The following is a 10,909-nucleotide window of genomic DNA, read 5'->3' as shown; positions in this document are numbered from 1 at the left end:
GATTTTTATGGTTTCTCGTCTTATTTTTAAATGCTTTAGCCATTTTGAGTTTCAGTGTGTTTGAATTTGATTTTTGTCTTTCAATTTGTTTATATGATGTATCATGTTTATTGATTTGCAGATATTGTATCAGGGCATCCCTGTCATTTTTTGCATGTATCTGTCCAATTTTCCCAACACCATTTATTGGAGAGACAGTCTTAACTCCTCCATTGTATGCTCTTGCTTCCTTTGTCAAATATTAATTCAGCATAATGGCTTGGGTCGATTTCTTGGCTCTCTCTTCTGTTCCATTTGTCTATATATCTGTTCTTGTGCTAGTACCAGGTAGTTGTGAGGACAGTGGCCTTGTAATATAGCTTGATATCTGGTATTGTGATCCCTACAACTTTTTTCTACTTCCTCAAGACCGCTGTAGCTATACAGGGTCTTTTTGTTCCAGATGAATTTTTGGAGAGTTTGTTCTGGATCTTGGAAGTATGCCATTTGTATTTTAATGGGAATTACATTAAATCTATACATTGCTTTGGGTGGGATGGATATTTTAATGATGTTGATTCTAATCCATGAACACAGAATATTCTTCCCATTGTTTATGTCTTCATGTATCTCTGTTTTCAGCGTCCTGTAATTTTCTGAAGACAGGGCCTTTACCTCCTTAGTTAAATTTATTCCTAGGTACCTTAATTTTTGTGTTGCAATGGTAATGGGATTTTTTTTTTGTTTCTCTTTCTGTGGTTTCATTATTGTTGTTGTATAAAAAAGCCATAGATTTCTGGGTGTTAAGTTTGTATCCTGCTACATTGCCGAATTCATTTATTAAGTCTAGTAGGTTTATGATGGAGTCTTTAGCGTTTTCTAAGTACAATATCATGTCATCTGGGAATAATGACAATGTTACTTCTTCTTTTTTAATTTGGATGCCTTTATTTATTCGTCTTGTCTGATCACTATGGCTAGCACTTCCAGTACTATGGTGAAAGTGGGCATCCCTGTCTTGTTCCTGTTTTTAGGGGGAATGGTTTTAGTTTTTGCCCATTGAGTATGATGTTTGCTGTAGGTTTGCCATATATGGTTTTTATTATGTTAAATTATGTTCCCTCTATTCCCACCTTGCTGAGAGTTTTTATCTGGAAAGGGTGTTGGATTTTGTCAAATGCTTTTTATGCATCAATTGATATGATTATGTGATTTTTGTCTTTCAGTTTGTTTATATGATGTATCATGTTTATTGATTTGTGGATATTGTACCAGCCTTGCATCCCTGGGATAAATCCCACTTGGTCATGGTGTATAATCTTTCTGTTGTAATGCTGAATCCAATTTGCTAGGGTTTTGTTGAAGATTGTAGCATCTATGTTCATCCGGGATGTAATTCTCTTTCTTTATATAGTGTCTTTATCTGTTTTGGGATTAGGGTGATCCTGGCTTCATAGAAAGAGCTAGGAAATGTGCCTTCCTCTTGAATTTTTTTGGAATAGTCTGAGAAGGATACGTTTTAGTTCTTTTTTGAATGTTTGTTAAAACTCTCCTGTGAAGCTGTCTGGCCCTGGGCTTTTTTCTTCCTGGGAGCTTTTTGATGACTTGCTTCAATTTCCTCTTTAGTTATCAGCCTGTGAGATTTTTTGATTCTTCTTGATTGAGTTTTAGAAGGTCATATTTTTCTAGGAATATGTTCATTTCCTCTAGTTGTAATGTTTGTTGGAATAGAGATGGTCATAGTATTTTTTTTTATATAATCCTTTGTATTTCTGTGGGGTCTATTGTTATTTTGCCTCTTTTGTTTCTGATTTTGTTTATTTGGGTCCTTTCTCTTTGCTTCTTGGTGAGCCTGGCTATTGGTCATAAATCTTGTTTATCTTCCAAAGAACCAGCTCTTGCATTTATTGATCTTTTGTATTGTGTTTTTTTTTTTGTCTCTATGTCATTTATTTCTGCTCCAATCTTTATTATCGTCTTCCTTCTGCTCACTCTGGGCTTTTCTTGTTGTTCTCTTTCTAATTATTTAAGTTGTAGAGTTACATAATTTTTTTTTTTTGTTTTTTTTTTTTTTTTTGAGGTAGGCTTGTACTGCTATGAACCTCCCTCTCAGGACTGCTTTCACTGTGTCCCATGGGTTTTTGATTGTTGTATTATCATTTTCATTCATTTCCAGGATGTTTTAAATTTCTTCTTTGATCTCTTTGGTAACCCAATCATTGTTTAATACCATGCTATATAGCCTCCAAGTGTTTCAATTTTTTAAAATTGTTTTTATTGTAGTTGATTTCTAATATTAAGCTATTGTGGTCTGAGAAGATGCTTGATATCATTTCAATCTTCTTGAATTTGGAGAGACTTTGCCTGTGATCCAATATGTGGTCTATATTTGAAAATGTCCCATGTGCACTTGAGAAGAAGGTATATTCTGTGGATTTAGGGTGAAATGTTCTGAAGATGTCAATTAAGTCCATCTGATAGTGAGTCATTTAGGATAGCTGGTTCTCTGCTGATTTTTTGTCTATAGGATTTATCCAGTAATGTCAGTGGGGTATTAAATTCCTACTATTTTCATGTTGCTGTTGATCTTTCCCTTGATATCTTCCAGATGTTTTTTTTTTAATATGTAATTGGGTGCTCCTGCATTGGGTGCATATATGTTTACCAGGGTTATATCCTCTCGTTTTATTGATCCCTGTAGTATTATGAAGTGGCCTTCCATATTTCTTGTTATGACCTTCACTTTGAGGTCTATTTTGTCAGATATAAGTATTGTTATCCCAGCTTTTTTTTCATTTCTATTTGCCTGAAAGATATTTTTCCATCCCTTCACTTTCAGTCTGTGAGTCTTTTTTCTTATCCATTCAGCCACTCACTATCTTTTGATTGGAGCATCTAGTCCAGTTACATTTAAAGCTATTATTGATAGGTACTTATTTGTAGCCATTTTTTTTTTTTGCCTGTGTTCATTCTTCTCCCTTTTTATTTTTTTTCTTCTTTTTACAGCTATCCCTTGAGCATTTCCTGGCATGGTAGTGATAAACTCCCTTTACTTTTCTTTGTCTGCGAAGCTCCTGATTTCCCCTTTAATTTTGAATGATAGCCTTGCAGGATGAAGTATTCTTAGATTCAGTCCCTTACTTTGTATCACTTTGTATACTTCCTTCCATTCCTTTCTGGCCTGATATGTTTCTGTTGAGATATCATTTGATAATGTAATAGGAGATCCCTTGTAGACACTTTCTGCATCCCTCTTTCAGTCTTTAAGATTCTCTCTCTGTCGTTAACATTTGCTACTGTAATTACGATGTGTCTTGGTGTGGATCTTTTTGGGTTAATCTGGTTTGGAACTCTTTGTGATCGTGTGACTTTTTTGTTTCCCTAACCAGGGAACTTTTCTGACATTATGTCTTCGAGTAGGTTTTCTAGCCCTTGCTCTTCTTCTTGTCATTCTTGCACCCCTATTTTATGTATGTTGCTTTGTTTCATATTGTCCCAAAGCTTCCTCAGTCTCTCCTCCTGTCTTTTGATTTTTTTCTCCTATTGCAGTTCAGATTTGGTATGTTTTGCTTCCTGTCTTCTAATTCGCTAATTTGGTCCTCCACTTCTAGTCTACTGTTGAAAGCTTCCATAGTGTTTTTTTAAATTGTATCTATATCACTCTTTATTTTTTCTTGGTTCTAACATAGGCTGCTGATGTTCTCATCCATCTGGTTTATGAACTGTATGACCCTTATTCTGAATTATTTTTCTGACATATTATATGCCTACATTTCCTTTAGTTCTTTTTCTGGCGATTCCTCCTTTTCTTTCCTTTGGTGGTGGTTCTTCTGACTCCCCATTTTTGCTCTGACTGAAGGATCTAAGTGTTGAATTGTGGAGGGCCTGAGGCTATAGTGGAGGGCCTGGTGTTGGGTCTCACAGTTGCTGGTGGTGGCTTCTCCTCTAGTGGTGAAGGGGGGCAGCTGCTACTCTGGCAGGTGTGTGGTCACCAGCTGCTTTCCGGGGTTGTGGGGCAGCTGCTGGCTCCCCGTGTGGTCGCCAGCAATGGCTACTGACTTCCTTGATATGTTTGTGGGTGGAGTCTGTTGGCTCCCCACACATGCGTGCAGTCTTGTGCAGTGGCTGCTGGCTCCCCTCACATGTACGGTCGCAGGCAGTGGCTGCTGGCTCCCCTCACATGTATGGTCGCAGGCATTGGCTGCTGGCTTCCCTCACATATGTGATTGCAGGTGGTGGCTGTTGGCTCCCCACATGGTTGCAGGTGGCGTCTTCTGACTCTCTGTGTGTGTGTGGTTGTGGGCAGTGGCTGCTGACTCCCTGTGAGGTAGCAGACAGCAGCTTCTGCCTCCCTGCATGTGCATAGTTGCCAGCAGCAGCTGCTGGCTCCCCTGGTACACGTGGTTATGGGTAGTGGCTGCTGGCTCTCACCTTCAAGATGGTGCAGCCACTATGGCAGAGCTGGTGCTTTAGGAGAGGTTACAGCAGAAGAGGCTGCCTGGCCATGTGAGCCCAGTCTACCATCCCCTGAAAGTCCTGCAAGGTCTAGCTATTCCTCCCTTAGACACACATGTCCACATACTCCCCTTTCGCTCCCTCACTCACTCACACTCACCCTCACTGCCATCCTTCCAACCACCATCTTGGAACCACAAAGTCCCAATCTATTTTAAAAAATACATTTTTTTTTACTGTTGATAGTGTTACAGATATCTCTCATTTTCCTCCCTGTTCCCCCCTTTTTAAAACCTCCCCCTGTTTTTGATTATCTTATATATTCCAAGTTTAAAATAGTATTAATACTCATTGTTATATTAATGCCATCAGAATCTTTCAGGATGTCTTTTATTTCTTTCTTCTGAATTATAAGGGTTCCAATTTAAAATTGGAAATTTCCCCTTCAGAATCTCTACTCTGCTACCCTAGGTTTCCTGAATATTGTTTTAAGATCAATAAGGACTGGATGAGGCTGAGTACAACTGGGGGATACTCCCTGTTCCAGAATGTATGGGAGCCCACCAAAAACAACCTGATTGTAGAAGAGGCATGTCCCCCTTACTCTCTTTTCTTTGGGGGCAAATAAATAATGAATCTCCTGGGCAGGCTAATCTGCAGCTTAGATACTAGGGAGTAGTCATACGTATGGTGACCCACTTTATAGAGCGCTAACACAAAGCTATACCAGATTATATATGAGATCAAAATAAAAGCATGATAATTAACATATAACATATCAGTATACACATATATTATTTTCTCATAAATATGTGAATAGTTAAGTGCTGGAATGATTTCCCAAAGTATCTTTGGAATGAAATAGAAGAAGATTTGAGGCAGATTATTGGGGACTATTTTTTACCAGTGAAAAATGGAGACTCAGGGTAATTAATTAAATAAATACCACCAAACTAAAAGGAGAGCTAATAGAAAATATGCTTTCTTGGCTGTTAGTAGTAGAGTTTGTTAAAACTAGACAGTAGTATAAGGGAAAGAAGTAAGAGCAATTTTTCTGGTTCTTGGAAATTTTACTCATGCTTTTGAGGCCACCTGGGAATATATTACAGTGTTTTCAAATAACTCATGTAGTGTCATTGATCACCCAAAGATTATACAAGTAGCTGAGAATCAATCTGCAGCACATAGTCAGAGAGGATCTTTCCATCTGATTTAGTGGCTTTCTGGTTACAAATATAATGTAATCCTAATAATTACATTTTTTTATTACATAATTATTATTTCCTAATAATACTGGGAACCTCAATCACATACACAAAGCAGACAAACAGAAAGTGTTGAACTTCCTACCTTGAACTCACTTGAAAAACTTATGAGAAAAAGTCAGAAGCTTCGGGGCAGTTATAATAGGAGTTTGTTGAGATTCAATAATTATAGATAAGTGTAGCTAGAGAGTGGCTCCTCTGCCTGTCTTCTCCTGTTTTCCAACTGGAAAAGAAGTGAGAATACTATTCTGTATACATTAAAAGTAGGCAGACTAACAAACTGTGGAGAAAGTGAACTTGACACAGTATAAATCCAGAAAGGAGGCTAACATATATAAAGAGATGGAACCTGAGGAGCCACATTCTCAGTTGAGAATGAATAAGAACTGATGAGAAAAATGTAGATATTAGCATTAGTTAGTCAAAAGTGGGTTAATGCCAGGCTTAGTCATGCATTGTATAAAATAATCCTAGAGCTGTTTTAATTTTTTATTGCTGCATATTTGATTTAACAACTTAGTTAAATAAGTTATTTAGTGACTATTAATTTTTAATTTTTAGAAAAAAATTGTTCTATATAATAAAAGAGAAACATGTAAATTGACCATCCCTCTGCTACGATCACCAACCAATCAGGAGTGAGTATGCAAATTAATCTGACAAAGATGGTGGGTTAATTTGCATACATAGGCGCTGGGCAGAGAGCAGACTGGGAGAGCCGGAGGCTTGGGGGTATGTAGCTCCCTCGGTTGCTCCCAGCGACTTAGTGTCTAGGAAAAATTAAAGGGAAGATATCCTAAAACTTCCAGGAAATCTCCACCAATGAAGCAAAGAAAAAAAATGCCTCTATTATTCTGTGAGCTACAAACAAAACTGGACTGGGGGGGTCTCAGACAATTCGCTTATATGATTGTAAAGACAGACAGAAACTCCTGGTTTGGAGAGGGCTCCCCTGAGGGCTCTTAGATTGGAGAGAGTGCAGGTTGGGCTGAGGGACCCACCTCCAGTACATGAATCTTCATGCACCGGGCCCCTAATAGTAATATAAGAGAAATTAAATGCCTAGGTTTCTTTCACACATTTAGGTATGATTCCAATAATCTCTGTGATATGCATGTTTGAATTTTGGAGAGCTGTATCAGAAAAGAATTGAAGAATGTTTGCAAGTATTAAACATATGCTTCATGAAAAAAACATTACCTTCAGTCAAAAATATGGTAGAAAATGGAAAATGCAAAATCATCAGTAAAGCACTAGTAACAATTCATTTTGTACATTAGTTGGTTTTGATTTTATAATATTCCTAAAATATATGAATGAAATGTTTAGTGTTTGGGAATAGTGCTGGTAATGATAGCCACTCCACCTCTTCATTTGGGTAATAAAAAATCTCTGACATAATTTAAAATGGCCATTTTCTTTTCTAGGTAAAGGTTCATTGGCCCAGAGATCTGCTTCTTCAAAACGCAGAATTCAACTCATTTTCTACATTTCTTTACCTATGTTTGTCATTATTGCTGCTGTTTTAATAAAGCAGGATAAAATAAGAGATCTATGCTACAGAGGTGAAACCGGAAGTGAAAGGTATATATATCTCTATACTAATAAAGGGTGATATGCTAATTAGACTGGATGTCTTTTGGACGACCTTCTGGACATCCTTCCTGACAAAGCTGGGCCTGGGCAAAGCAGCCCCCGGTGCCGGGAGCCTGCAGCTGCGGCCGGATCAGGCGAAGCCACCCCTGGTCCTGGGCACCTGCGGCTGGCCTGGGCAAAGCTGGCCTGAGTCCCAGGTGCCTGCGGCTAGCCAGAGGGAGGGAAGCCTGGGTCCTGGGTGCCTGTGGCCAGGTGGAGGAGGGAAACCTGAGTCCGGGGTGTGAGGGCTGAGCCAGAGACAACTGGGTCAATCAGGCCGGCAGGGGAACAGTTAGGGGTGATCTGGCAGGCTGGCAGAGGTTGTGAGGGGCAATCAGGCAGGTAGGGGAGAAGTTAAGGGTGATCAGGCAGGCAGGCAGAGGGTTTAAGGGTGATCAGGCAGGCAGGCAAGCGGTTAGAAGCCAGTGGTCTTGGATTCCAAGAGGGATGTCCAGGGATTGGGCCTAAACTGGCAGTCGGACATCCCCCAAAGGGTTCCAGATTGGAGAGGGTATAGGCTGGGCTGAGTGTACAAAGTGACTCCCTTCCTAAGTGTATGAATTTCATGCACCAGGCCTCTAGTATATATATATATATACCTTCTATCTAATAAAGGATGAATATGCAAATTGACCATCACCCCATCACAAGATGGCTGCACCCACAGCGGAGGCAGGGATTCCATAATAAGATGGCTGAGCCCACAGCAGTTGCTGAGTTCCTGTAATGAGCCTTAATGAGCAATCAGCAGGGACCTGAAGCTGTGTGGTGCTGGGCTGGGGCAGGGGGTCTGAGCCTGCACCCCCCTGCCTGGTGGGGCTTGACAGGGGACCTCAGGCTGTGCCCCCTGACCCCAGCGCCAGGCTGGGAGACCTCAGGGTGCACCCCCCACCTGGCAGGGCTTGACAGAGGACCTCAGGCTGTGTCCCCCACCTGGCAGGGCTTGACAGGGACCTCAGGCCATGCCCACTGTCCCAGCACTGGGCCGGGGGACCTCAGGCCATGCTCCCTGCCCCAGCACTGGGCCAGGGGACCCGAGGTCATGCCCCGTGCCCAGTGGGGCTTGATGGGAAACCACAAGGCCATACCCCCTGCCCCGGTGCCAGGCTGGGGGAACTAAGGCCACGCTCCCCACTTTGGCCCTGGGCTGGAGTACCTGAGGCTGTGACCCCTGCTCTGGTGCCAGGCCAGGGGACCTGAGGCCACGAGCCCTGCCATGCGGGACTTGACTGGGGAACTTAGGCCACACTGTCCACCTGTGGAGCTTGACGAGGGACCTCAGACTGTGCCCCCCGCCCACAGGGCTGATGGGGGGACCTTAAGGCATGCCCCCTGACCTGACCTGGGCTGGGGGACCTCAGGCTACACCTCCCACCTGGCTGGGCTTGACGGGGACCTCAAGGCATGCCCCCTGCCCTGGCCTAGGCCAAGGGAACTCAGCCCACAACCCCCCGTTCCAGGGCTGGGCTGGGGGTCCCAATGCTGTGCCCCCCACCCCAGCACCAGGCCAGGCTACCTGAGGCCACCCCCCCGCCCCCACCCAGTGGGGCTTGATGGGGTTGGGGCTGGTGGGTCTGGGTCTTGTGCAATTTTGTGGTGCATGTGGGTGGGCGGAGACTTGACTCTGGTTCCGGTGGCATGCCCTAGACTCTGACAAGAGGAAGATTTTCATATACATTTTACTAATTTTCTTTCATCTCTGACATTTCTATTATAGAGAAAGGGCAAATAGCAATATTAAAATATTTTCTCTAATTAATTCCCTTTTAATGGACACGAGTTTCATGCACCAGGTCACTAGTATATATGTAATTCATTAAATAAGCCAAAAAAAAATGTGTTCAGATTTCATCAGTTATAATCTAAGACTATAAGTAAAGCAATATGTGGAGAGGCCCAGGGATATATTTAAAACCAGTTTGGTATCCTCTATATGTTTTCTGGTTTTATTCATTTTACCACTAGGCTTGATGAGAATAGGTGGCACTTTCAGAAAATTAATGTTTCAGATAAGGAGTCTCACACCAGTGGGAAACACCTTTATTAGAGCACCTCTTAGAGATAATATTTATGAACCTGAATGTAAAGGCTATGATATTTTCAAATTCTTAGAATTATTCTCCATCCCCAGCCAGAGTGGCTCAGTGGTTGAGCATCAACCCATAAACCAAGAGGTCACTGGTTTGATTCCTGGTCAGGGCACATGCCCCAGTTGTGGGCCCCCAGTGGGGCATGTGTAGGAGAAAGCTGATTGATGTTTCTCTCTCACCAATGTTTTTATCGCTCTACTCGTCTCCCTTCTTTTCTCTGTAAAAACATCCATAAAGACATATTTAAAAATTAATCTCCATAACTCTATTAGTGGGAGATCATAATGGTTTTCCAATGTATTGTAAACTTTAGATATACCAAATTAGTAAGTGAAATCACCACATTAGCTCTAATCAGTTACATAAATATTTATGAACGTAGAACACTTCCACTGCACAGCTCTGCTAGCTGTGTGGGTTACCCTAATATTCGAACATCATTATTGAGGCCGTTGTTAATACTTTACTGTATTTTCCTACAGAAGTATTTACCTCTCGTTTTGCATTCCAAAAATTGATAGGAAGAGCATACATAAAGTATGTGTTATGAGAGGAAGAATGAAATATGTACAAATATATAGAAAATTTAACTGAAATCTTTGACTACTACTTAATGTTTTTTTGGCTTAATTTGACGTGAAGAGTTAGGGATAACATAGAATTGGAGGGAGGGGCTGTCTTTACAAATGTGGCTTCTCACATAAACTCTTAAAAAATATGTAAGATGAGGATAAGAGGATTTAATCAACAAAGTAAGGTGGCTGGTGGCATTTGTTCTAATATTAAGACAGCATCTGTTTTTTTGTATTATTTTATTTTGTTACAAGAAGATATTTCATTTATTGAATCACTCTTTCTTTGAAAACATTTATTTAAATAGTCACTCAATTAAGATTTAAAAATTTTCTCCACTTTAAAATAAGTTTTATTATGTTTATAGGTCTGTGTCAGTAGAAGACAGCATTAACAGCAAATTGTCCTCAACTGTAAGGTGAGTGTAGAACTGTGTGGTTAATCATTTTGCATTGTATGTTTTGAACCACAACACAATAACATTTTTAAAAATTTAAGATGTTTTGTTTCCCAAAGGGCTTCCTTTTCAAAGGGAAGACACAAAGTGGGAAAACACATTTTTAATACATATTTCCAATGAAGACTCATATTCAGATTCTATAAAGAATTTGTATGAAACAATAACAAAAGGTGGGAGAACCTACTAGTCAAAATATCTGAAGAGTCGCTTCATAAAAAACATGTAGTATATGTTATAAGAATGAAATATGTACAAATATATAGAAAATGTAACTGAAATTTTGACTAATACTTAATGGTTTTTAAATCAAAGGGTATCAAAACATGAAAAAATGATCAACATCAGTACTCCTCAGAAAAAGACAAAATAAAAATGAAGGTCCCCTACATTCCTATAAGAATGGATCACATTAAAAGAGGTGACATTTAGGGTTGGTGAAAATATCAAACAAT

At 40.4% G+C, this 10,909-nt stretch overlaps 1 long non-coding RNA gene across 1 annotated transcript in view; it reads left to right on the top strand.

Annotated features, from left to right (window-relative positions):
• Positions 1-7,134: 7,134 nt before the first annotated feature.
• The window catches only part of LOC107183384, a 7,383-nt gene continuing 3,608 nt past the window's right edge, over positions 7,135-10,909 (top strand). Inside the window, exons 1-2 of the long non-coding RNA XR_001514174.1 lie at positions 7,135-7,283; positions 10,365-10,415. This is a non-coding gene — a long non-coding RNA (uncharacterized LOC107183384). The remainder of the gene's footprint in view (positions 7,284-10,364; positions 10,416-10,909) is intronic.

This window comes from Myotis davidii, unplaced genomic scaffold, assembly GCF_000327345.1.
Source record: "Myotis davidii unplaced genomic scaffold, ASM32734v1 scaffold93, whole genome shotgun sequence".
Taxonomy (NCBI): domain Eukaryota; kingdom Metazoa; phylum Chordata; class Mammalia; order Chiroptera; family Vespertilionidae; genus Myotis; species Myotis davidii.
This window is presented reverse-complemented; position numbering and strand designations above follow the sequence as displayed.